The sequence below is a fragment of the Protopterus annectens genome, chromosome 2.part2 (genome assembly GCF_019279795.1).
Source record: "Protopterus annectens isolate FY-2018-M chromosome 2.part2, PAN1.0, whole genome shotgun sequence".
Taxonomy (NCBI): Eukaryota; Metazoa; Chordata; order Ceratodontiformes; family Protopteridae; genus Protopterus; species Protopterus annectens.
Window position 1 is genome coordinate 1,042,745,084 of NC_056730.1, and position 27,543 is coordinate 1,042,772,626.

Sequence of the window (27,543 nt, forward strand, 5' to 3'; positions counted from 1 at the left end):
TAAAATAAAAAATAAAATGTTTTGGGTTGTCCCCAGTACTTTATGAATCCTATTCCCCTCCACATTTATCATGCTTGATATATGTATATTTTCTATTTTACTATTTTTAACACAATATTGCAATCCCATCCACCAGCCCATAAACCCCTTTTGTCATAAACATTCACAATGTTCAGTACTTCTTTACACAAAGTTTCCACGTGTTCTTTCAAAGTCTCTCTTTCTACCTCTGTTCAAACATGTACATGAATTTTCTTTTTTGTTCCCGTTATATGCTTTTATCACATAAAGATTCCATGGATTACAGTCTTTCTCTTTTTTCACATTCTCCAAGAACATTTTGCATTGAAAAACAGTCTCAAATATAGTGGCAGAAAATGTCTCTTTGTTAATAAGAATAAATGCTCTTACCTTGTGTGTGTTTTTACACCCAATGGAGCTATTAAATTATCCCACACTTCATACCTGTCCATTTCTTTGTCTTCTTTACTCTGAATCCTTACCATGTACTTCCACTATTCATTTTCTTATGCCTTCTTTTCTGCTACTCTCCTTTTGCCTTCTTTTACTTTCTGTGCATATGTTTTCTTTTCCTTTTCACCATTATTCTTCAGGGTTGTCTTTGCATCCTCCTGTTGTATTTTCTCAACAATGTGCCCCCAGGAAACATCTCCTTCATTTTCTGTCTCAATCTGCATCATCATTTCTTAAAGTAAATCATCCTCAAACCCTGCCAACTGAAGGTTTATAATTCTACAGCCATCATTTGCTGACTGATTTCCATCAAACAGCTTTCTTTGAAACATCTCCTCCAAATCCTCCATGCATTTGCTTGTCTCGATATTTGCTTTCTCCTCCATTTCTCTCACTGCTTCATAATATCCTTCTCTCTCCATCATATTATTGCAAACTTGGTGCTATAATAAACTTCCCAGAGGACACCATGGTCCTACAAGAGGTCATGAACCAAACAAATAGCTGGTGCCAAAAAACATACACTGAAAGAAGATGACAAGAAATGTATAATCATATCCTTCAGCAAGCATAACTCCCTTTGTAACTTCAACATTGACATCATCCCCTAAAAACTGATTGTATAGTTAGGGATCTGGGAGCCTATGTTAACAATAAACTGTGCCTGGATCACCACATGTCAACTATTGTAAGGAAGTCCTTTTTTATCACACAACTTGCTTCAATGGGTATATCATCCAGATCCAGGCATGCAAGCAATTGTTCTTCTGTACTCAGCAAGCATTGCCCCTTTTGGTATGTACTTTCCAAAGACTTGTCAGCTTGAAATATCACAACACTTCCAACCTAAAAAAAAAAAAAAAAAAAATCAAGAACCTAAATCATAAAAAGTATGTAGACCATCTCAAAGCCTTCTCTCTCTCTCTCTCTCTCTCTCTCAGTATCAAACAGGCTAGCGAGAGGAAACCTCTTTCTCATGTATACAGCCTCAACAGACCCTGTTCTGCCAAACCTATTACACATCTAGAAATTCAGTGGTATCAGAAACACCTACCTACGGGATTTCAGTCTCTTCAAAAAGATTAACAGAACATGCTGGAGTATGTATCACAGAGAATACCACTTCTATGGAACCAGCTTCCACTCCATATAAAGCAGAAGATGTCTCTTGTTTGTGTCTTTCGACTTTTCCCGGTTAGGGGTCGCCACAGTGGAACTCCGATCTGCTAATGATTGGAAGTAGATTTTTATGTGCCGAGTTGCCAGCCCTGACACACAACCTTCAATGAAGGTATGCCCATTCATGCATGTCTCCACACAGAAGACGCTCTCGCTGAGAATCAAACAGGACAACGGCTTACTGTGTGGCGACAATGCTACCGTAGCACCACCACCGCAGTTTAACTCTATTAAAATATAACAATGATGAATGGATGGATAACCTCAAATTCACCCCTGGTTTAGCACCAGTGGCTCTCATGGATAGCAGAAACATGTTTGTACCCAACATAGAACTGAGTAGCTTTTCTTTGGAGATTCATATTGGAAATATAAGTGCTAATAATTTCCATGGGAATGGAAGGCTTGATATCTTAAGATTGTCACAAGTCAACGGCCTAGTAAGAACCTATGAACCTATATGCTCCCCTACATGCTGAATTATGACATCATTCTTGGGGTGACACCCATGTCCCTCATGAACAGGGGTAGCTGGTGTTGATCACAGATCCACTCTGTTCATAAATTCATTCTGTGAACTACACAAAAAGAATAAAGGGGATACTTGGGATTAACATGGCTAGGCCTGTGTAGGCTCTAGGGCCGCTAGCCTAGTAACCTCCTATGAAATTATGAACCTATGATGTAGTATTCTCAAGGCAGATTTTTAAAACACCCCCATTTGTGTCCCCAGTATGTCACTGAAGGGTATCTGAAGCTCATATATATATATATATATATATATATATATATATATATATATATATGTGTGTGTGTGTGTGTGTGTGTGTGTGTGTGTGTGTGTGTGTGTGTGTGTGTGTGTGTGTGTGTATGTGTATGTGTAGATATATATGTATATATATATATATATATATATATATATATAGATATAAAGCTACATAATATGCCTTAGTATCTACTGGGATAGGTACTCCATGGTTCTCACTGGGATGCAGATGAGGCTGACACATGGCTATTATTTGTTGCATAGTGTCCCTTTCCACACTGTACTGGTCTACTATGCCGTTGCCATGGAGGGCATAAAATGTTAGCATAGTGTGATGACCAAGTGCCTTTAGGGGTGATGTTGTGCACTGTCAGTTGCAGTGGCTGCTATAAGGCCCTGTTGTAGGTACACATTTACAATACCTGTGAAACTCCTCTAATATTGTACACTACCTTACTCTGCCTGAACACAAACATATGGTCATGAAGAAATCTAAAGTGAGTGCAGCATTTCTACAAGACATTTAAACATTTATGAATCACTCTGCCACATTGTTCTGCCCCATTGCCATACACAGTGCTTCATTATGTGGTCCTTACCATGTAACATGACTGACCATACTATTTCAGCTGGCAGCGTTATGTTGCAAGGTTTTCTGAATTGCACAAACCCAGCACATTGACAGTCATCATGCAAATTCACTTACAAATCGCAGCTGATGCTCTGGCCTACCCAGTATCCATCTTGATTAACCGATCTCTATCAGAAAGTTACGTTCCCACATTGTGGAAAGTCTCACATATAATTCCCCTCCACAAAGGTGGACCCTCTGCAGAACTAACCAATTACCGCCCCATAGCTATTCTCTCTCCACTCTCCAAAATACTAGAGAGATGCATACACTCTCAGGTCTCACACTACCTCCTTACTAACAACCTCCTTTCCAGTACTCAGCATGGTTTCCGACCAAACCATAGCACCACCACTGCCTTACTCTCCTTTACAAACACTATCCTTCAGCATAAAAACAATGGCTATCTCTCCTCTGCTACTTTCCTAGACCTATCTAAAGCATTTGACATGGTCCCACACAAACAACTTATCTCTGTCCTCAATAACCTATCCTTCTCACAATCAATCGCCAACTGGTTTCAGAGTTACCTGTCTGACCGCCAACAATCCGTTGTATGGCAGAATGACATATCTCCCCAACTACCTGTCTCCATAGGGGTTCCCCAAGGATCCATCCTTGGACCCCTACTTTTCTCTGTTTACACCAATAATCTAGCCTCTGCCACCAAACATGGAAAACTCATCCAATACGCAGATGACTCTACCATCATCTGCTCAGCCCAGTCCCTACCCAAACTGCAAAAAGTCACACAGGAAGCCTTTTCCTCTGTTGAAACATGGTTATCCGATGCCCAATTAATACTCAACCCAAACAAAACTAAACTACTCATCTTCCAACCCACCAAACATACTCAAAACAACTCTCACTTTAACATCACAGCAAAAGACAACACCACTATATACCCAACTGAACATACCAAATTGCTAGGAGTGGAAATAGACAATAAACTAAAATTTGACATTCACATATCCATGACCATAAAAAAAGTCCACAAAAAACTAGGAGCATTATATAGAAATAAACAATTTCTCACCAAAGCAGCAAAGATTTCAATAGCAAATTCCCACCTTATCTCCACCCTACTTTATGCCTCTCCAGTATATACCAACCTAAGGCAATGTGATCTAAACAAGCTAGAGACCTGCTACAACAAAATCGCAAAATTCTCCACAGGGGCATCCTACCGTAGTCACCACTGTCTCTCACTTGCTGAACTGGGCTGGCTTGAACTCCCTCACCTCCTTCAGTGGTATCAACTCACACTCGCCCACAAACTAGTAAACCATCCACTAAATGTCCCATCCCTCCAGAATCTACTCCAACCCTATCGCACCACCAGACGACTAAGATCCAGCAACAAAAATCACTTGCAGATCACTAAAGCCAATAACTCTGCTGGTGAAGCACTATTCTCTTGCGCCATAGCCAAATTATGGAACTCACTCCCACCCACAATTACCTCCGTACCATCATGCACCAACTTCAAAACTTTATTAAAAGTGCACCTAAAAACATGCTGGCTATGCTCTTGAAACTCCCACTCTAATATCATCCACCCCATCCAGCTACTACCTTTCTTTCACCTCCACTAACTACCTTGATGATAGCAAGCTCAGATGCTCATAAGCCTAGTACTTATTATACAGCAAGAACTTCTCATTGTTACATTTGTTAATGCCTGTTATGTACTTCACAGATAAAGATTCTAGTTGTCTACTGATGTACTATGCTCTTCATCTGTAAATATGTTGTAAGTAATTTCTATGTTAAATTGTTAATCACTATGTAATCCAATGTAACTACTGTCTGTTTATTTTACTGTGGAGCTTTTCTCCCCGGGCCTCCGCTGAAAATGGACCCACGTCCAGTCGGACACTCCCGGTCAACAAATTTAAATAAATAAATAAAATAAATAAATAAATAAAATTCACTTACCACAATGAGATAAAGTTTTCTGAACCTGGACCCTCTTCGTTCCTTAATAAGTAAGAAAATCCACTATACATCTTTAATTCTTTCTTCATGCATTTTGATGTTCTAATGATGCTAAGGGAATTTCTTACATTAAAAAGGTCAGTGATGCTGATTCTTGTAGTGAAACCAACATTATCTGCTTTCATGCTGGATAGGAGCCATTGACATTTAGAAACAGAATATTCATTTAGACGTAGAGAAGTCAGTACCATTGCTCATGCCACAAATAACTGTCTCCATGTCTTGCGGAAAAAGGACATGAAGTTTAACTTTAATAATCGTACATTAATGTTTTTGAATAACATAGCAGATGAACACTTTAATCACATATGAAAGTCTTGTTAAAAGATAACTCATTAAAGAAAAGTATATGCAGATCTGTAAGCTCAGTTTCAAGCTAATAAATAATATATTACTGAATTTGTAAGGTCAAGGTTACAGTGATCTGAATGCTTACATTTTTTTCCAATTCTGTATGGAAAAATAGGAAGTTTGTATGATGTCCCTAAAAATATATATAAGGATGTTATTCAGCCACCTTTATGAGCAGTTGTTGAAATGGGGATTCAAAATGCCAGTTCCCATACTTGGACAGTTATTTTGAATCCCTAGTGGGAAAAAACACATATGTTTTTTTTCCCCACAGACAAACAAAAAACTTAAATAACAAAAAACACAAAGGCCAGTAGACAAAGACCCAGACTTTATTGTAAACCACTCTCCAGTGTCTTGGCCAAAAGGCCTCTCAAGAGTCAAAAACTAAACACATAGTCTCAAGTTAAATACATGTTCTTATTAAAATAAACAAATCAGAACCTTAATTTAATTAAGCAGTTAAATGTTATAACCAGTCCAGCACATACTATAAAAACATTTTCCAGTTGCATTCTAAATTAAGTCCACGAGGTGTCAATGTCCCATACTTTAAAATAAATAAACTTTCCATAAAAAGTGAGTTATATGTTTCAAATCCATACCATTGAAAACTTTTACCTTTTCTGAAATCATACCTTGGAGACAATTTTCATCCCCCCCCTCACCCCGCCGTGACAAAGAGAAATATGTATAGCTAATCAACTTTCCACTTTTTTATTCCTAATATCCCTCAAATGTTCTAACAACCTAACCCTAAAAGCCCATTTTGTTTCCCCTATGTAGAAAAGATTACATGGACATCTTAGTGCATAAATGAAACCCTCCATACTACAATTATTAGCTTCCTTAGGACTATAAACAATACCATTAATTATTTCAAAAATCGCAATACATATTTGCACACTGAGTAATTTTTGCAAGGAATCATACCTACACTTCTAACCTCAACCCCAGTTTTTACACTTGGTGTGGTATAATAGCTATGAACTAACAAGTCTTTTATATTTCGTCCCTGTTTATAAGAAAACGATAATCTTCTCGGTAAAAGTTGAATTAAGTTCTTATCTTTCAACAAAAAATCCCAATAATAGTTTATAATATTATAAATTTTCTCAGAAAAAAATGTATATTCTGTAACAAAATATGTTTTATTTTTCTCACTTGATTCACTATACCTTCTATAAAGATTAGCTCCCCTATTTTGCAATGGTCGGTAAATGAAATGGATAAAAAAGGTAAATTCCCCTTTAAAGCAGTTCTATGTAGATCCCAGGACAGTGGGGAATCAAGGAATTTACCCTTTTACACACAGTAGTGCAATCTTAGCGTTGGTATATATCATTTGCAGGGGGGGGGGCTTGCTCCCCTTCAAAAATGTAGATTTGTTATTTTCTTTTATTTTGGGTTTTCAGAAACTTGATATGGTCTCGACCATACGAATTACGAATTTTTGAAAAGTTGATGAAGTCATATAAACCTACATATATAGATAGAGATGTAGATATATATATAAAGAGAGAAAGACAGAGACAGAGAGAGAGAGAGAAAGAGAGAGAGAAGAGATTTACTGAGGTATTTTAACCTTGTTTTTAGGGCTCATTCCTGTGTTTTTAATTGTGTTTTAAATAAAAGATTTGAAACTGTTCAGCGTGGTGGCTAGTACCTGCTTTTTTGTTTCTTCTTTCCTTTGAAATCTTTGTGGGCAGGCAGCCGTTGGTAGAGTATCTACAGTTTGTTTTGGTTTGGCTATTTTTATATAGAATGACTCCTAAAAAGAAAGTCTGAGCAACAATTTAATGGAAGCATTACCATGATGTTACAAATTGTTCATTAGTACAGTAAATTATATAGGGTTATAAAATTGAATTTTGCAGGATAAAAGAAAGCCATTATATGCTGCTTGTTAACTAGAAGAGTAAATGCATTTGTTTCCCAGATTGCTCGATGTATGTCCCAATGTAAAGATGTGAATGCTAACCTGATCCGCATCATCTGATCATGCTTATATGGCATTTATATCTAGTCATTTTCTGTAATGTTAGTTTGCTGTATTTCCTTGCAATTTCTCAGCTAATAAAAGTAAATAAAAAAGTATTAACTTCTGCAATATTACATAAGTAATAATATTTACCCTATGTTATTAAAAATGCCTCGCAATTACTTTCTTTTTCATGATTTGCTAAATACAGATAGTGTCAAATATTTTGTGGGCTGCTATCTGGCAGAAAAGTTTGTTTTGAGGTCAGAAGAGGGAAATGTGCAGATTCACTTACATGCTTTACATAACAAATATACCTCAATGCATTTTCACCAGGCCTAAGACATGTCAGCAATGAAGTCAGCCTGAAGTCTGGAGAGAGATGCAGATTTCATTAGCAAAACCAGCAGTACTGATCACCTGAAAAATGTATTCATTTCACAGGTGTTCATTACTTACTTTGAAATTATATATTAACACTGCTTCAATCATGAACATTGGCTTTCATGTTTCATTGTTCTAACAGAAGTAGAATGTTTCTGTTTGGAATTTATCTAGCTAACTATCTATTGTCAATTTTCTCCTGACTACAACCAGTGGTAACTTCTAACCTGTAATCTTGCCTATTTCATGTTTACCTATGTATTTTTTGGAAATACTGTACATGTAATTATGTCCTATTAGTTATTGAATTTATTTGCATATGTTGGAGCTTATCTTCCCAGGCCACCGCTGAAAATGGACATTGGTCCAATCGGACTATCCCGGTCAACAAATGTAAAATAAATAAATGATTTGCCTGTAAAGAGACTCTATCTCAGGGCTGGCTTCCAACAGAATAGGACAGTGTATATTAGTGACTTTGGTGTGAAGTCTCCTAAGAATATTACTGCAAGAGGATGGAGGTAGTCTGATTCCTTATGGACTGTCTCCCACAATCACTGCCTCACCATCATTAAGAAATGCTCAACAGAAATAATGTGACTCCATTACATTCAATATTAAATAAGTACATTTCCTTTGCAGGGTGAATTCTTAAGTTTGCAGAGTTGCAAGAAGGTCTTTATGGCCTTAACTGAATAAACAGAATTTGTACAGAATATGTACCTGCCATATGCAACCTACAGATACCAAATAAGAAAGGAGTAATATAATTGGACATGACTGTAGGATAGAAATGCCATAAACACTTAAGCATTTAGTATAAAGGATGGGGGACAGTAAGGGTGTAACCAGGCATATGCCAGGTGCACAAGATCATAAAGCTCCTTAAATTATTTATGTATTGTGAGCAATGAGATGCGGCGCTGTATAAGCAACATGGTTTAAGGTCAGAGAAGTCCTAAGCTGATGCTGTTTATAAAACATGGGATCAGATTAATAACGGTTAACTTAATTTGTCATTTCAGATGTATTACCCAATGTGGAAAAAGTGTTCTGAACAGACAGATGTATTGTCCTCTTTGATAAGTGGAGGCCACAAATGTTTAGGGGGAGCTACATGTTGTACATTAGCTTATAGCATGTGTACAATTTTTAACATTCCGATGTACCTGAGGGACATTTGAGCAAGCATCATAGATAGTGACATACAGTGACTGAAAGATGCTACAAAAGATCATAATCAGCTACTCACGTTGCCATGTAAACTGACTCCAATTGTACTTTCATAACACAGCTGACTCACCTAAATTAGTTCATACAAAGTATTCATGGTATTATGTTTTCAGCAGCATACTTCCATTACTTATAGGTGATATATCCATATTACAAAACATCATGTATTGGTTATTGATGCCATTTGTACTGAATTTATCAAGTGCATGTTTTATGATAATTTGAAAGATCCCAAAACTTAAACATATTTCTTATTACCTCTATCATCTTTTTCCATTGTAATTCTTTTATTTCTTGTCCCCCAAAACTATTTCCTGCATATTAAATTCAATTACTCCTATTTCTCCATCATATCCCAATCCTGTAGTTTTTTTTTTTCTTTATTTAAATACAATCTTATTAGGTTTAGACTCCCATTCAAACAATCTAACGCCTATTCCATTCCTTTCACATCTTTTGTAAAAATTATAGTATTTTCATAAGATAACATTGTAAGTATTTTAATACTCTCCTTATTTGTATACCATATACTCATTTCCTGATTGATATGATTTACTATTACATTCAGTATTAGCATAAATATCATACCACTCAATGGTCATTCTTGTCTTATCCTACTTCTTATAGTTATAGCCTTACTAGTCAGCCATTTACCAAAAACATTTATCGTAATACCTCTCAACCTTTTAGAATAAGAAATCTGGACAAAGCCATGAAAAAAGTGGTACAAATAGGGACAATTTTTAAATATTCCTCTTACAAACTTAGAAAGTTGATAGAATAACAGGTTTTGCATTAGCATGAATTTTCTGAGGGGTAAGAAGTCTAAATTTCAAATGTTTGTCATTATTTTCTAACTTCAATCTTTAATGATTTACCACTAATTTGGCAAAAAGCCACAATTTTATGAAAAACGGGCCAAAAATATAAGGCAAAAATCTGGACATTCTGCAAAAATCTGTACAGTTGAGAGGTATTTTTTACCTTGTCACTTATATTACATGATTGAAAAATATCCCATAATTGTGGATGCTGTACAGTATCAAGCTTTCTTTATGGCACCTATCATGAATTTAACTTGTTCCTGTCTGTTCATATTATCATCTACCAATTCCTTGATTATCTCTAATGACTCCTACCTTCTTCTACCTTTTACATTGTGTATCATATCATCTATCATTTTATTAATTGTAGCTTCCATTCTTTTCGGAATTATCTTCATAAATATCTTATAGTCTGTATTGTTCATTACTACTGGTCTCCAATTCTGCACATTGTGTTTGCCCTCCTCCTTCAATATAAATTTCATTATGCCTCTACATAATTCTTCATACCTAAATCTTTCTTTTAAACATTCATTTAATACCCTTAGAAAACATTTATTTTGCCATGTTTTCAAATTGTTATACATGTGGTGTTCTATTCCATCAGGTCCTGCTGCAAACTCCATAGTAACTATTTTCAATATTTTATTAAATTCTTCCAAAAATATTTCATTTTCTAGCTCTTCATTATCCTGTTCCAAAAACTTCTTTAATTCTTATATCTTCATTCTGGATATCTGTTTTTCTTCAAACATCTCATTCACATAATCTATTACTACTGTCATTATATTTTATTGTCTAGTTTGTATTGTACCTGTTTTGTCTTTCAGCTTTCTCATTATTGCATAATCTTCTTTGGCAAACTTACTTAAATATGGGGCAACCTCCTCCATTTTTTTCTTGTAAAATTATCTTTGTTTATACAAATGCTTTATTTTCTCATGATTAAATCTATAATATTGTTTTTCTTTAGAAAAAAAATCTCTATCATTCCTTTCCAGATTAGAAGACGCATATTTACTTTTTTATACCTTTTCTTAGCTTCTCTTCTTGTTTTCTGTCTCACATTGCCTATAACATCTCTGATAATTTTCCTTAAAGGCTATCTACCATTCTGACCAATACTGATAAACATTTTTCATACTAATATGATCTTTTTCACATTCCATCACTATTAATTTGCCTTTCTCATCCCATTTTGTTTCATTTATTCTTTTTATTCCCTTTTCTATCTCTCTATATATCCCTCATGTCTTTTTATTTCAATTTAAACAACCAAATTATTTGAGAATCCTATGTATAGTACATCTTCTTTAATTGTTTCTATTCCTTGGGATACCAAAAATAATCTATTTCTGTTCTGTAATCCCCTCTTTTATAAGTCCGTCCATTAAATTTTCATAAATATAATTTGCCACATCTTATTATTTCAAGTGTTTTATTTATGTCACTAATTTTTCTTTTTATTATTTAATGACAATTAAAGTCTCCTACTACTACAATATCCATGTTTATGATTACATAATCTAGAATTTTCTGGAAATATTTTCTCTGTCCTTCTTAAAATAACCATAAAGTGCTATTACTCTGTATACATGCTCTATCCATCTTATATCCAAAATTATTGTTTTTTCCATCTCTACTATAGTCTCATCTAATCTTTTTCCATTTTTCTCAATAATATTCCTACTCCTGAACATGTGTCTTTTCTTAAATTCCACACAATACCCCCACCCCATAATTGCTCAGGCTGTATTCTTTCTACCAAAGTCAAGCCTCTTATAGGTTCATAGGTTCATAGGTTCATACTAGGCTATCTGCCCTAGGGCATTTATAAGCCTAGCCAGAATGTGTTTGGCTTTCGCCACCCATTTTAAATTTATTTTGCTATGCCCTTTTTCGAGGTTAGTATACTGTGCCTCTGTCTAACAGTGACACAGAAGTGATACCCGGGGTAAACCTACGATCTCCCATCCACTCATCAAGATTCCTCTTGAAGAGAGTCAATGAGGGACTCTGCCTAACCTGGACTGGGATTTTATTCCAGAGTGAAGGGAGCCTCTGGGTTATGAATCTGTCCCTCCAGCATATCCTATTTATTTCAGTGCTGAGGTTCAAGTCTCTCGGCGTAGCTCGATGGGATTTGGATTTTCTGAGGTGCAGCATGTCCATTAATTCGGGTTGGACATGGCTTTATACGTCAGGCACAGATCGCCTCTGAACAGGCAGTATGCCACTGAGTAGAGCTGGAGTTTCTTTAACCGGGCAGCATATGGCATCTGTTTGAGCCCTTTGATCCTCTTGGTGAGGTACTTTTGGGGTCTTTCCAGTTGCTGCAGGTGTCTGGTAAGGTACATCCCAAAAGGGGCATTGTACTCAATTATGGGCCTGATGAGGGATGAGTAAAGAGGCACGATGACCTCCCTGATCTAGATGTGAATCCCTTCATGATTAGGTGGGCTATATAAAATGTTTTTCTAACCACCTTGGCCACGTGGTTGTCAAATGAGAGATTGCTATCAACTTGGGTCCCTAGGTCCCTAATTACTTCTTCTGTACTTAATGGATTACCACCTATGTGGTAATTTGTGGGCACTTTGTTTTTGCCAAAGGGGATGACTATACACTTTTTGGCATTTAGCTTGAGGCCATGGCTCTGGCACCAGTTGTCTGTTTCTATGAGGCCCTTTTGGAGAATGCTTGTGTCGGCTGGAGAGTCGATTATGGCGCCCAGTTTGCAGTCATCTGCGAACTTGGTCAGCCACAGTCCTTCTGTGTTGGCCTGTACCTCCGAGAAATATATACCGAACAAGAGAGATCCCAGGACTGAGCCTTGTGGGACACCACTTGTAACTGGTTTGGAGTCTGACATGGCTCCAGCAATTCTAACCATGTGGGTTCTGTCCTTGAGCCAGTTTGCAATCCATCTAGTGACATAGGGTTTTATATTTAAGCTGGTCAGCTTATCTATAATGCCCGAGTGGGGTATTGTATCGAAGGCTTTTGCGAGGTCCAGATAGACTGTGTGGACCACCTTCCCCTCGTCAATTGCCTTGGTGACTGTTTCAAAGAAATCAACCAGGTTTAAGAGGCAGGATCTGCCCTTAACAAAGCCGAACTGGGTAGGATCCAGTGTCTGTAGGTCCCCAATATCTTTATTTATGAGGTCCATGATGATCCTTTCCATAGCTTTGCAGACCAAGCTAGTCAGGCTTATGGGGCGATAGTTTCCAGGATCCGTTGAGGCACCACCTTTATGGAGAAGGACCACTGTTGCTGTATGCCACTCTTTGGGCACATATCCTGTAGTAAGGCTGAGATTGAACAGTAGTTTTATGTTTGGGTTTAGCTCTTCTTGGAGTTCATGTAGGATGCAGCCCGGGACACCGTCTGGTCCCACTGATGCTGTGTTTTTTGCTTTGGAGAGGGCGGCTCTTACCTGAGCATCTGAGATGTCAGGGGGGCAGCACTCTTCTGGGATAGATATTTGCCCTTTTGGTGGGGAGGTGGGGGGAGTTTGCGCTGAACCTGTCAGCTAGGATTTTGGCAATGTCTGTGGGTTCAGTGTATTTTTTGTCATTTTGGACTAATTCTGAGCATATCTGGGAATTACCACCCAGGTTCCTAACATAACTAAAGAAAGCCTCGTGATTATCCTTAGTGTCCTGTGCAATTTTTCTCTCGAAGCTGGCCTTAGACAATTTTATGAGTTCCCGTAGTTTTTTGCTAATACTGATCAGTGATGCCTTCCCTTTTTGGGATTTTGCTCTATCATTTATTATGTCTTCTAAAACTATTATAGCTGTTGCAAGCATTTTATACCATTCTAAAATACCTATTGGTTGTGATAAACATTTTCAACTATTTACATTAACTGCTAGTATTTTACAGTTTTCCCTTTCTTTCTTTTTATAATTACCTTTAATAACAATTATTCATCTTTTCTACACTTTCCTGTTATCCTTTTCCTTTCCTTTTCTTTTTTATTTCATATTTCCTGTAAATTTCCTTTTCCTTTCTCTTACTTTGTTATCTATCAAATTCTTTTTTCTTTCATTGTGCTCCAGTTAATACCATCTGCAGCACTTATTTCTGATCCTTCTTATAGGTTCATAGGTAAGTACTAGGCAATCTGCCCAAGGGCATCTATAAGCCTAGCCAGAATGTGTTGGCTTTTGCCACCCCCTTAGATTAGTTCCCTGTGCCTCTTTCCAGCAGAGCCATTAGTTCCCTGTGCCTCTGTCCAGCAGAGCCACTGCAGTGATCCCCAGGGTCAATTTTCTGTTTCCCATCCACTCGTTAAGGTTTCTCTTGAAGAGAGTTAGTGAGGGCCTCTGCCTAATGTAGATTGGAATCCTGTTCCAAAGCATGGGGAGTCTCTGGGACAGGAATCTATCTCTCCAGCATGTCCTATTTATCACTGTGGTGAGATTTAGATCCCTAGAGCATGTGGTTCTCGGGGATTTGTTTTTTTTTAGGTAGAGCATGTCCATCAATTTTGGGTTGGACATGGCCTTGTATGTCAGGCAGAGATCACCTCTGAATAAGCAGTATGCGACTGAGTACAGCTGAAGTTTCTTCAGTCGGGCTGATAGAAGATCTGTTTGAGGCCAATAATCATCTTGGTGAGGTACTTCTGTGGTCTTTCCAGCTGTTGCAGGTGTCTTGTAAAGTACATCCCAAATGGGGCGTTGTACACTATGATGGGTCTGATGAGTGATGAGTAGAGGGGCACAATAAACTCTTTAGTTCTAGATGCGAACCCTTTTGTGATTAGGTAGGCCACATAGCAGGATTTTCTAACCACCTTGGCAATATGATTATCAAAGGAGAGATTACTATCTACTTGGGTCCCCAAATCCCTTATTATATTTTCTGTATTTAGGGTACTACCACGTATGTGGTAGTTCACTGGTATTTTGTTTTTTCCAAAGGGTATGACTATGCACTATTTGGCATTTAGCTTGAGGCCATGATTTTGACACCAGGTATCTGTCTCAGTGAGACCATTCTAGAGGATGTCTGTATCAGCCAGAGAGTCAATTATGGCCTCCAGTATGCAGTTGTCTGTGGACTTGGTCAGCCATAGTCCTCCTGTGCTTGCCTGTACCTCTGAGAAGTATATACCGAACAGGTGGGGTCCCAAGACTGAGCCCTGGGGGATGCCACTTGTAACCGGTTTAGAGTTGGACCTAGAGCCTGAAACTCTCACTATGTGGGTTCTATCCATGAGCCAATTGGCAGCCCATCTCATGACGTAGGGGTTTATGCTCAGGCTGGTGAGCTTGTATATAATATCAGAATGGGGAATGGTGTCAAAAGCCTTTGAAAGGTCTAGATAGGCTGTGTGGACCTCCTTTCCCTCATATAAAGCCTTGGTAACTGTTTCAAAGAAGTCCACCAGGTTTAGGAGGCATGATCTGCCCTTAACAAAGCCAAACTGGGTAGGGTCCAATGTTTGGAGATTTCCAGTGTCTTTGTTAATGAGTTCTATGATGATGCGCTCCATAGCCTTGCAGACCAGGCTAGTCAGGGTTATAGGGCGATGGTTCCCGGGGTCTGTTGTGGCTCCCCCTTTGTGGAGCAGGATAACTGTTGCTGTGCACCACTCTATGGGTACATAGCCTGTAGAGAGGCTGAGTTTGAACAGTGTGTTTTATTTTTTTTTCTTTCACTTCCTTACCATCTCTCTCTCTCTGTAGGACATCCGTGGTGGTGCAGCAGTAGCATTGTTACCTCACAGCAAGAGGTTCTCCCATTTGATTCTAGGCTGGAGTGCATGGAGTGCCTTCTGTGTGGAGTCTGCAAGTCCTCCCCGCGGTTGGGTGGGTGTTCGAAAGACATGCGTAAACAGGTGTGCCTTCATTGAAGGTTGAATGTCGAGCTGGCACCTCGGCATTCATGAAAATCTACTGCCAATCATTAGTGGACCGGAGTTCCGCTGTGGTGAACCCTAACCAGGAAAAGCTGAAAGACCAAGACCATCTCTCTCTCTGCTCTCTTTTTCTTTTGTAGCTTTTCCAAAGTTTCACAGTTATGTACCATTTCTTATTATGTATCACACACTTCCTCTTCCCCTTGTTTTAGTCCCTCTTTATAAGCCATCCAAAAATGACCTATTTACTATATCTATGACATTTCAATTCACATTTTTTACATTAGGTCCAGTTTCACCACAAATATTGTACCAACTTAACCAGTTGAAATGACTGCAGTGGTTTAACATGTCTGACGTAGTTTTATTATAATATGACCTAGGATGCCAAGTAGTGTGGCATACCAAGTAAAGTGATACATCATATTGTACAAATATTTAACACATCAGACTTGTGTATTTTCACCAGTGGGAGGCAGTTACATTCACCCAATAAACCATGGTCCATGTGTATCTTGGTGAGGAGTGCAGTATATTTTATTATATTTTATACATATGCTATTTTGCTGAGACTTCATTAAAGGGTCTGGCATAAGCCGTATGGCTTGTGCTAAAATGGCCCATCTCCCATGACATGCTCATTAGTGATTCAGAGACATCTTTGCTGTGACAAGGTAAGCACAAACAAACACTCAAGTCCACACAACACAAACACACATGTACTACACGCACACATGCACACATGCACATACAGACAGCACAGTCCTTGTACATACCCCTAACCTGTCTGCCCTCTATTGGTTCCACTCACCCCTGCAATATTTGAATTGCCATTATAGCACCTATCTTTTGTGCACTGGTAGTCTACTATATCCAACCACCCCAGTTACCAGTACTGTTATTGGTGCCATTATAGAACTTACATTTTGGTGTAATTCCTAGTAGTCTTGTGCATCCTCCCACTCCCAGTCCTTACTGTGCTGTTATAACTGTTATGGAACTTGCTTTTTGTATTTCCTGGTGTCTAGTAAATCCCCTCTCCACTGATTCATGTACTGCCATTGGTGCATTTATAGCACTTTAAGAGTAATTCCTGGTGGTCTACTGTATCCTGCATATCCATGCACCATGTTGTTGGCATGCAGTTGAACACAGCCTTTTGGCCATGTTCAATACCACAATGTAGTGGGGATGGACATGCTGAGCTACATGTCCATGTGATTTCTTGCCTCACTGGCTGTATAGATGCCTTCCAAGAGGTGATTCTGGGGAGGCACCACATGGCAGGTAACATATGCCTGTTCCTTGGAATATCTCATTAGCATTCAGCACAGCCAACAGGCCAGATGTATAAGGTGCTGCACATCTTCATGGTGACAGCCATGCAGAACAGTGTTAGGGCAGTTACTGAGTCAGGTAAAAGAACTATGCCAAGTACACAGAAGTGTACATGTTGCAATACCTTCATAAGTCCTGGATTATATGAACAATATCATATCTTCCCATATCCAAAAAAATTAAAGACAAAAACAGTAAAAAAATCAGATATGATTGTAGTGCAACTCCTATTCATTTTCCAAAATTTTATAAATTCACTCACAGGTGTCTCACCTGCATAGGCACTTTATTTATATTTTTATTTATATATTTTTTATTTAGACAAAGTTAAAAGAAAAATAATGTATTTTTAACTGCTATATATCTTGCTACAATAAAAATTTCTTAAACATATTGAAAATGAAAAAAGGTACCTGTTAAAAAATGGTGTGGCATTACATATAAAACTAATAAACAACAAAAGTATAACACCAGCAGCAGTTACAGGTTCTACCAGAAAAGGCACCAAATAATTTATTAAGCGCTTTCATCCACACAAACTTGCATTTCATCAGAATCTTTGTTGATCACTGAACCCTCAACCCAAATGATCACCTAAAACAATATTTGTCTGAATAGTGATACTTTGGGGAAAGTGTTTTTTTGTAAATTAATATGTAGAGTTAGGGTTAGGGTTAACAGGCCTGAGAAAGGTGGACAGGATCTGGACATGGGGACTTTTGCCCATCTGTCTTATCTTACTTGTGCATACTAACCCTAACCCTGACCCTGTCCTGAACCCAAACCCTCATTATTAATTTACAAAATCCCCCTTCCCTAGCAGTACCACTAAAAAGACACATGGACACTATGGCACACACACACACACACACACACACACACACACACACACACACACACACACACACACACACACACACACACACACACAAACACACAACACGAACCATCAAACACACACAATATTACAGCTATCCTTTAACCTAACCCTTGTCCTAACCTGCAAACAATTGCACACAAACATTACTTAATATATCCCTTAACCTAACTGTAACATGCAAACACTTGCACATATCACATAACTAAATCTATCTCCTTACCTAACCCTAACCAGCAAATAATAACTCAAGCACAAATGTATAACCAAACTTAACATAACTTAGATCTTATACACAAATACTTGTACATGATAGAACCCCAACCACTTTACTTGCATCTTCCTGCATTTGATGTCAGATACATTAAAAAAAAAAAAAAAATATATATATATATATATATATATATATATATATATATACTTTGTGTGTATGTGTGTGAGCGAATATGTGTGTATGTGTGTGTGTGTGTGTGTGTATATAAATATATATATATATATATATATATATATATATATATATATATATATATACATATACACATATATATATATATATATATATATATATATATATATATATATATATATATATATATATATGGATTCCATTCAAGCATATTCTCAAGAGTTTGAGTGTTTGAATTCTAGGCTGCAGAGTTTGAAAAGGAGCTTTTCGAATGTTGCCACTGTTTGTATGCATGGGATCACAGTATAATAGAGATAGGGGGAACTTGCCTTTTCTCCACTGTGATGCATTCTCAGAGTTGGTGTATATAATTGGCTGAGGGTGTGAGAGGTGTAATTGGGCTTGCACACCTGAAAATATTTAGTTTCTGTTTTGCTTTGAATCTTTGTGATTCAAAATTTTGTGTATTTGACTCTTTATAATTCAAACTGATGTGGTGTATTTTTTTGCATTCAAACTTTTGATAGTTCAAATGTTTGACACACAGTCATGTATGTATAGGGGTCTTTGTGTGTTCTGGTTAAAAAATGAAACACTATGCACTGAAGGTTCAGAAAATGAGTTTCTGGATGAGTGGAAAAGAAAAACAAAAACAAAGGAACCTACAGTGCTAGGCAGTGCAGGAGATCACTGAGGTTACTGTCACTTGCAATTTGAATAATCATGCATGTCTATTTCTACTATATGTCTATATCTATATCTATATCTATATCTATGTATCTATCTATATTAGTGTATTAACCTGCATGTCATATATTATATATACCTGCATGCCAAATAAAATGGAGTTAGATTTGTTAAGGGTGAAATTGCTCATCTACTTAATTCCCGGGATTTATGAAAGGCCGTTTTCCATGCAGGAACAATGTAGGAGCTCCTGCATGGAAAATGGTCGCCGAGTGATCCAGAAAAGTGCCATTTTCATGTGCATGAGTGGCCCTACACTGTTCCTGCATGGAAAGCTGTGTGGGATGCAAATCACCTCATTTGCTGGTGAAAAACATGCAAATGAGATGATATTGTGATCCACGAAGCTGGCCAGGAAAAGTGTCAGAGCAGAAATGTATTCAGTTAGTAAGTGAATACATTTCTGCATCTGAGCAAACGGAGGTAGGGCAGCTCATGGAAACCATGTATTACAGTCAATCACACATGCCAATGGCCAAATATAAGGCCATTGGCATTATTAATAGTTTATTTTTTTATGAAATTAAACTTTTATTTTTGGCCAATCACAGCTGTTTAAGCTTAGGTCAGAGGCACGCAAACGGGATCATGCCGAAAAAAATGATAAAAGTCAATTTTAAGATAATTCGGCATTCTCCCATTATAGTCAATGGCATGCAGAATGTAAACAATATGAGGGAGCACTGATTGTCAAGGGGAAAGGGTCTGTCTAAGTGCAGTAACAAAGGACTTACACACTGGGGTATGCAAATGAGGGGAGTTATACTGAACCACAGATTTCCTTAAAGCGTCAGCTTGTACCTAACCATGTAGGTGCAGCAATACAACAGTGCAAGTATAAGAGCTGAATGACTTCATAAGGGGTGTGTTATGCTTGCTGTAAGTTCATTGGAGCTCTGTGGCCCGTGTTTGCCCTTAGCTAAGTACAGCTAAGGAAGGGAGTGTGTCTGAGGCTGTATTGTCTTATTCCATGAAATGCAGAGAATGTTCACGTCCAGGGAGGGCCATTTCTGCTTAAAAGTGCTTACATTAGCTAAACAGGTGTGCACAGTGCACAGTGGGCCTAAAAAAACAAAAAGGAGGAAATAACAGAACTGTTTACATTTGAGCACCAAGTATGCACAGCACGCCTCGGGGCTTAAATAGGGAGGAAGTGGGAAGGAAAAACAGCAGTAGGAAGGCAATCAAGGAGAACTAGCATAGCTGGCAGGTGGAATGTATCAGAATCAGCTAATTACACATGCAGCAGCTCAGCACACTAATATAAACTATGCAAACACCCTACAGACTGTTTTTTCCCACAAACTCTACATCACAGGTGTACACAGACAGGGGATTTTTAACTGGCAAAAATAACTAAATATGTTAGAGGCTGCTGCTGCTTTACTCCATCAATATGTGCTTGAGACTGAGGGTAGTGAGGAGGAGAATGCTGACAACCGACCCACAGTGAGGAGGAGAAAAGTGTACAGACCCAGAGTAACCTACCAGGGCCTACATGAGCTGGAGATAGTAGAGCGCTATAGGGTGGACAGGGACATTCTACAGCAAACAGTGAGCTGTGCTGGCCATGCCTTACACACAGAACTAATAGAGGAGAAACCATCCCAGTGGATACCAAGGTATGTCTAGGCTTAAGAAAATTAGCTGCAGGTACCTTCCAAAAAACAACTAGGGATATCATGGAGGTCTGACAGGCATCAGCATCCAGGGTATACCACCAGTTCCTGGATGCCATGACACAACATGCCAATGAGCACATATATTTCCCCACTGCCCGTGAAGTGCTGACCACACATATGCGCCTCTTCCACCATACAGCAGAATACCTTGAGGTAGTTGGTGCTATAGACTGCATGCACATCCACATCAAAGCACCACCTGGTGAGCGGGGCAGGGTCTACATAAACTGCAAGCGCTTCCCCTCCATCACCTGCCAGGTCATGTGCATTGCCCAGGGCATTATCATAAATGCATGTGCTGGCAGCCCTGGAAACTATCACGACTCCCACATCTGACATTGCTCACAGCTGTATCAGGCGTTTGCCAGGGGGACATCCCATATGGCCATCTAGTGGGGGATGCTGGCTATGCACTGGAGCCGTGGCTGATGAGATCCGTCAGAAATGGGGTCTATATTATGATATTGCACACTCAGAAGAGCAAACAATGCATAATTGACCCCATGTAAGTGAAATCTTACAATGTCAAAACCTCAGAACAGTGATTTTTTTTTTTCAAGGGAAAAAAATCTCTGTTCCAAAACAAAAACAAAAACAAAAAAACTGTGCCCCCCCCACACACCCCCTACTTAAATATACCAACTCCGAGATTGCACTACAGTGCCAAAAATGGCAAAGTAGTAAAAGTGGCCAAGCAAATTCTTTGCCAGGGAAAGAATTCGCTGAAAAGCCGCTTCGCTGTTTTGCCTTTTCACGCTTTTCAGTTCTATAATGACACATTCAGCAACCTGCATCTGTGACAGCATAATAGGGAGCCCAGAAATGCACACACACCCGAACAAGAACACCATAATGAGGCACATACACAAATCAGGATCAATGTAGAGCGTGTGTTTGGGATGCACAAGTAATGGTTCCACTCCCTTGACATATCCAGTGGAGCCTTGCAGTACTCTCCAGCTACATGTACACAAATGTTCATGGTATGTGCCATGCTACACAATATGATCCTGCAGAAACAGCTGCAGCAGGAACAGCACGGGGCAGGGCCACACAGCCCTCCACCATTGCCAAGGCCAGCACAGGCACAGAGGGACTCGGAGGAGGAACATCCTGAGCTTGCCCCTATAGGCAGAAGAAGGTGTGCACAGTATGCCCAGGCCTTGGCAAAGAGGCAACACATAACACACACACACTGACACTGTAGGGACCCAGGGACTGATACCTGTCTCTGACTCACACATACAGTAAAAGGGATGCCAAACATGACACTACCTGAGCTTTACCATGTACAGGGAGTGTACTATGTGCATTCAACATAGTCACTCCTCCAGCACTGTCCTCAATACTGGCCTAGCAACAAGGTAAGTCACTCTTCCTGTCAATTACTGAATGGAGTAGTATGTTCCATACTTGTATTTATGATATGGATGCAAGCATGCAAGAGAATTGGGTGGCTGAATGGGATAGCAACAGACAGCTATATGGGACAGCAGAAAATTCATAACAAATACTGGTGTCAGCATACTAGGCAGCACTACACAAGGTGAGAACCCCCACTGCAGTACATGTGATGGCCCAAAGAACTGTGGGTGTCAGTAGGTCACACACATGGATGTCAATGAGCATCACATATCCACCACCAGTCTCACCCAGCATGACAGGTGTAGATGACCATGAAGAAAGGCTGGGCTAAGGCCCCCAAATGATGGCAATGGTGAACAGCCCCCCAACAGACATACACAGATATACTGCAACAGGTCTCGCAGTTGTATTCCAGATCTGAATGGTAAGAAGTCTGAAATTGAAATATATGCTATTAAGATCTAACATGTGTACTCTACTGATATGCCTCCTGTCTGCATGATAGGTCACAATATAATATGGAATGGAAGCCAACAGAGTAACTGAAATACCAGTACAGTCATTTCAAATGTTAAAGTCTGCAGGTGTGCACCCCCTCCCACAATCCCATGTAGAAATGCAGTAACAGATGGTCTGCAGCACTCTCAAATGGCCTACAGTCCTCTGGCAAAGGCCCATGCCTCACCCATAGTGCCAATGTATGGAATGTCAGGGGATCCAAACTAACAACCTAACAGTAAACAGAAAACAAATGCAAGGCCATGTTGACAAATGCCAGTAGCAAGCCTCCCCATGTCCTACTGCAAGGACTGTGGATCAGGCCATAAATACTACTGGGATAAAGGCTCAACTATAGGGATACCTCTGAGATATTGCTTACATAATGTTAGGTGGAAGAGAGAATAACAGAGGGGGGTGTAGAAGCATGGATGTCATGGAGTGTGTGAAGTCTGAAACTCTAATGTCCACCCATACTAATCCCGACTGCAAACCCATGAATGAATAGCCACACAATTGCTTGTAAACCACAATGTGAAGGTAAACTGACCAGATATATGAGTCCTGCCTCTGGATAACCTGGGTGTATCTGTACAGCTGAGAGGTATGGCCCCAGCAGGATATGGCCATTCCTTGAATTTGAGAAAAGCACAAGGACGGGAACCCCAGCCAGCATACTAACAAGGTGCTGCACCATTTACACAGAACCAGCAGTCTATTATCCATAGCTACCCCTCCACAATGGCAGGTGTGTGCCAGAATGTGTAGTCTATATGCCTCAGAATATTGGTCTCAGCTTCATTCATCTTGCATTTCCCAGTAAATAACTGTGAGCAAAGAATGATAACTGTCAGTAGTTAATGACATGACACATCACAGTGTAAAACAATACATGTCAGAGTATCTATGCTACAACCAAACATGTCACACAAGCAGCACAGACAACAATAGTTATAGTATCCCCTGTATGTTAAGCCCATTATGTCTCCATATTGGCAACCTATCTGCAGATATCCTGCAGAAACAGTTTTCTAGGTGTAGCTGTAGCGCACAGAATCCTGAACTGGAGTCCAACCCTCCCTGGAATGGATGTACACACTCAATATAGAAGGTCATACTGGGCATGCTCCTACACTTAGAGAAATGAAACACGTCTCACAACACAGCCCATGTCTCACAACACAGTGGACTACAGATTTCGGTTATTTGCAGCTGTCGTGCACACACACCAAATTGTACACCATTGATACTTCACACATACACATTGGATAGGAATACACACACATATCTAAAGCCAACATAATATAATATGTCAAACATAAACACACACATGGGGAAGAGAAAGACAGACAGCAGCATAGTGAATCCCATTATGAGGCCTGTCTCACCCACTACATATCCCACTGGTCTATATCACATGATGTGCTGATGCCATTCACTGTAGAAATACCTTTGGTTAGCCCCCAGTGCTATAGTGTCAGTGATGTTTGTGATAACTGTGTAACACTACAGTACAAATAGGTATCCATGTAGCAGTTGTAATCTCAGTCCTGTCAAATGTAAAGATGTGTGTGTGTGTGTGTGTGTGTGTGTGTGTGTGTGTGTGTGTGTGTGTGTGTGTGTATGTGTGTGTTTCTAGATGAATGTGGTTGAGGCCATTCACACTCACTAAATCTCCTGTATTCCTCCTTCAGCACTTCTGCTGATGTCACTCACCTTCAAAGATAGCTTTGGACAACTTTCCAAAATATAAGCTCTGTGGTGCTTGTGATAACTGTGTAATACTATAGTTCCAATCCTAATTCTGGCAACTGTGTAAATACGAGCGAGTGTGTGTATCCTTATAAAGACCTGATTTTGTAGACATTCACACTTGCAACACTTCCCTTACCCTTCTTTTACCCCTCCTTTAGCACTGCTGCTGATGTGACACCTTCAAAGGTACCGTTGCACAGTTCTCTAACATGTAAGCTCCATGATGTGTGTGCTAAATGTGGAACAATGTAGTAGCAATAACTACATAGGTATGGGGTTCAATCTCATCCCTGGCAAGTGTTTGTGTATGTACATATGTATGTCTGTACCTCAAAGATTTTGGCATCATTTATACCCAGTACACATCTCAGTGCCTGACTTTAGCAGTCCTGCAGATATCATCCACCTTATAAGTACCTTTTGACAACAGTAAACCATGTAAGGTCAGTTGTGCATGTAGTAAATGCATAACATAATGGTCTGAAAAGATAGTTAGGTAGAAGTTTGAACCTCACCCCTGGCAAATGTGTATGTAGGGTAAAATATTTTATGGAATCTCTCACCTACTACATCACCCAATGCCAGTGTTTACAAGGGCTGGTGATGTTCCTCATCTTAAAAGTACTTTGGGACAGCATCTATCCTATAAGCTCTATGGATCATGTGATAAATGTAATACACTGTAGTAGCACTAACTACATAGATACAGGTTTGAATCTCATCCCTGGCAAGCATTTGAGAGTGTATATATGTATGTCTGTACCTCAAAGAGTTTGGCCCCATTTACACCCAGTGCACATCTCAGTACCCGACTTTAACAATCCTGCAGATATCATCCACCGTAGAAGTACCTGTTGACAACCCTAAACCATGTAAGATCAGTGGTGCATCTGGTAAATGTGTAGCATAATAGTCCAAAACAATAGTTAGATAGAGGTTTGAACCTCACCCCTGGCAGATGTATGTGTGTAGGGTCAAATATCTTTTGGAATCTCTCACCCACTACATCACCCAATGCCAGTATTTACCAGGGCTGGTGATGTTCCTCACCTTAAAAGTACCTTGGGTCAGCATCCATCCTATAAGCTCTGTGGAGTGTGTGATAAATGTGGTGTACTGTAACAGTAGCACATAGCTAGATAGGGGTTTGAAACTCACTAGTGACAAGTGTGTGTGTCTGTCATCAGTATCCTGTGTGTGGGTTGGTGTGAATGTGTAATAACAGGTTCCATTGGGGGTGGATTTTGCTAAATTATTATGTTGAGGATCTAGTATATGTCACAATGTTCACATTACAAGGACAACAGTTGTCAAACACCATAGAGGTTAGTGTAGACAATCTGCAGCCCTAAATGTGACAGTATGGATCAGTGAACTATATAGGCAACCCTTCTATTAATCAGAGACCACTCTTCACCCATGTATCATACACAACCACACTTGGCTAGGCAACAACCACTATATTGGTAGTTCCCCTGCATATTGCCTCACAGATAGTACCCACGGTGTGATTGCAGTGGGCTACATGCCTGTTGGCAACAACAGTGCCACTGACATAAGAAAGAACTTTGATGTGTTCCATCTCCTGACTGAGTGTGTGTGTTATCCAGCAAGTAAAAGGACATGGCACCCTGTTCCATCCCCTCAGTAGCCCAATCAATGTGTACAGTGGCCCTTTTGCCATGTTCACCACTGGACACCTGCAACAACTGTAGAGTCTGCAAACATACCCCACAAATGGAATATCATGCCTTATACACATACCCTGTATGGACAGATGCCACTAACTTCACTAAATACCCATATCATACTGTCAATGTAGGTGCAATCACTACCTTAGTTACATAGCCAGGTCTCACCAAATGAGGTCAGGAATGCTATATCAGAAGATACCAATCTGTCCACATGACATGCCCCAGAGACCTCAAGCACACTTCCATACATCAAAGAACATACATGTGGGACAAGTGCACAATGCACTCTCCATGTTATGGAATATAGATCACATACATGGGAAGCAGGGCACATCACTGGCCACCCACAACAGAAACTTGGGTGAGTGGATGGGAACTACAGTACCCACCCCTGGGGACCACTCCAGTGACTATACTCCTAAGGCACACTGGGGACTATTGTCATGTGGCCTGATGCCAAGGCATTCCCTTGGGTTAGCCTTGTAGTGCCTTCAAGCCCATTCACCTACTACACACCTATGAAGCAATGAATCTATGGATCTCAGTACTGGCAAGTGTGTGTGTGTGTGTGTGTGTGTGTGTGTGTGTGTGTGTGTGTGTGTGTGTGTGTGTGTGTGTGTGTGTGTGTGTGTGTGTGGGTGTGAATAATAATCCCAGTGTGTTTGGTTGATGCATATCCCCTGTGGATGTGGTTATTATCAATCAGAGGTGTCCCAAACCAGAACATATACCATCATCTATTCTACAACAGATGTTGTACATCAACATGTACCTATGTACAACCCTCAGCCATATAATCTGTGAGGCATATGCAATCACTGTGTTACAGACTGGGAATTACTGTGCACATACTGTACCCTGCCTATGACATGGTGGATGTGTCACCACACTGCCATAACCTGTGGCCTTGCTGCAGGGCCACATCCTGGTGACACACAAATGCCTAGAATGGAAATAGTATACAGCATGTGAAAACACTTTCACTCAGCACTTCACTTGTGGGGGGGTGAGAGGGGTAAAGCTGGCACTGAATGTATTGCCAAGACTGTGGCCAATATCTGTTGTCTAGGGATAGGTATTAGCTTTGTGCAGTAACTTGCAGCACTTGTGTTTAATGCTGTGGAGGTTGTTGATGTAACTATCAAGGCTATTGTCAATTTCATCAGTGTCTGCTGCATCTCTGCTGCCGTAGATGCCTGTTAGGGACTTCATGAGGGATCCAAAGTTGTGTTTGAGGCTAATAAGGGAGTTCAACAGTCATGGGACACCACCTTTCCCTGCAACAGTGTCCTCCTTCTGATGTACACTTTAGTAATGACAGGAGACCATCACATTGTCTCCCAGTATTTGGAGGACAGTGTCTAGTTTCTGTTGGCTCTGGCTAGTACCATGCATTCATGTACCTGTTTGTACAGTGCCCATGTGTATGATTCCACAGTCAAGCAGCTACATCCCATTGCCATGGGTGCAGTGAAGACATTCACC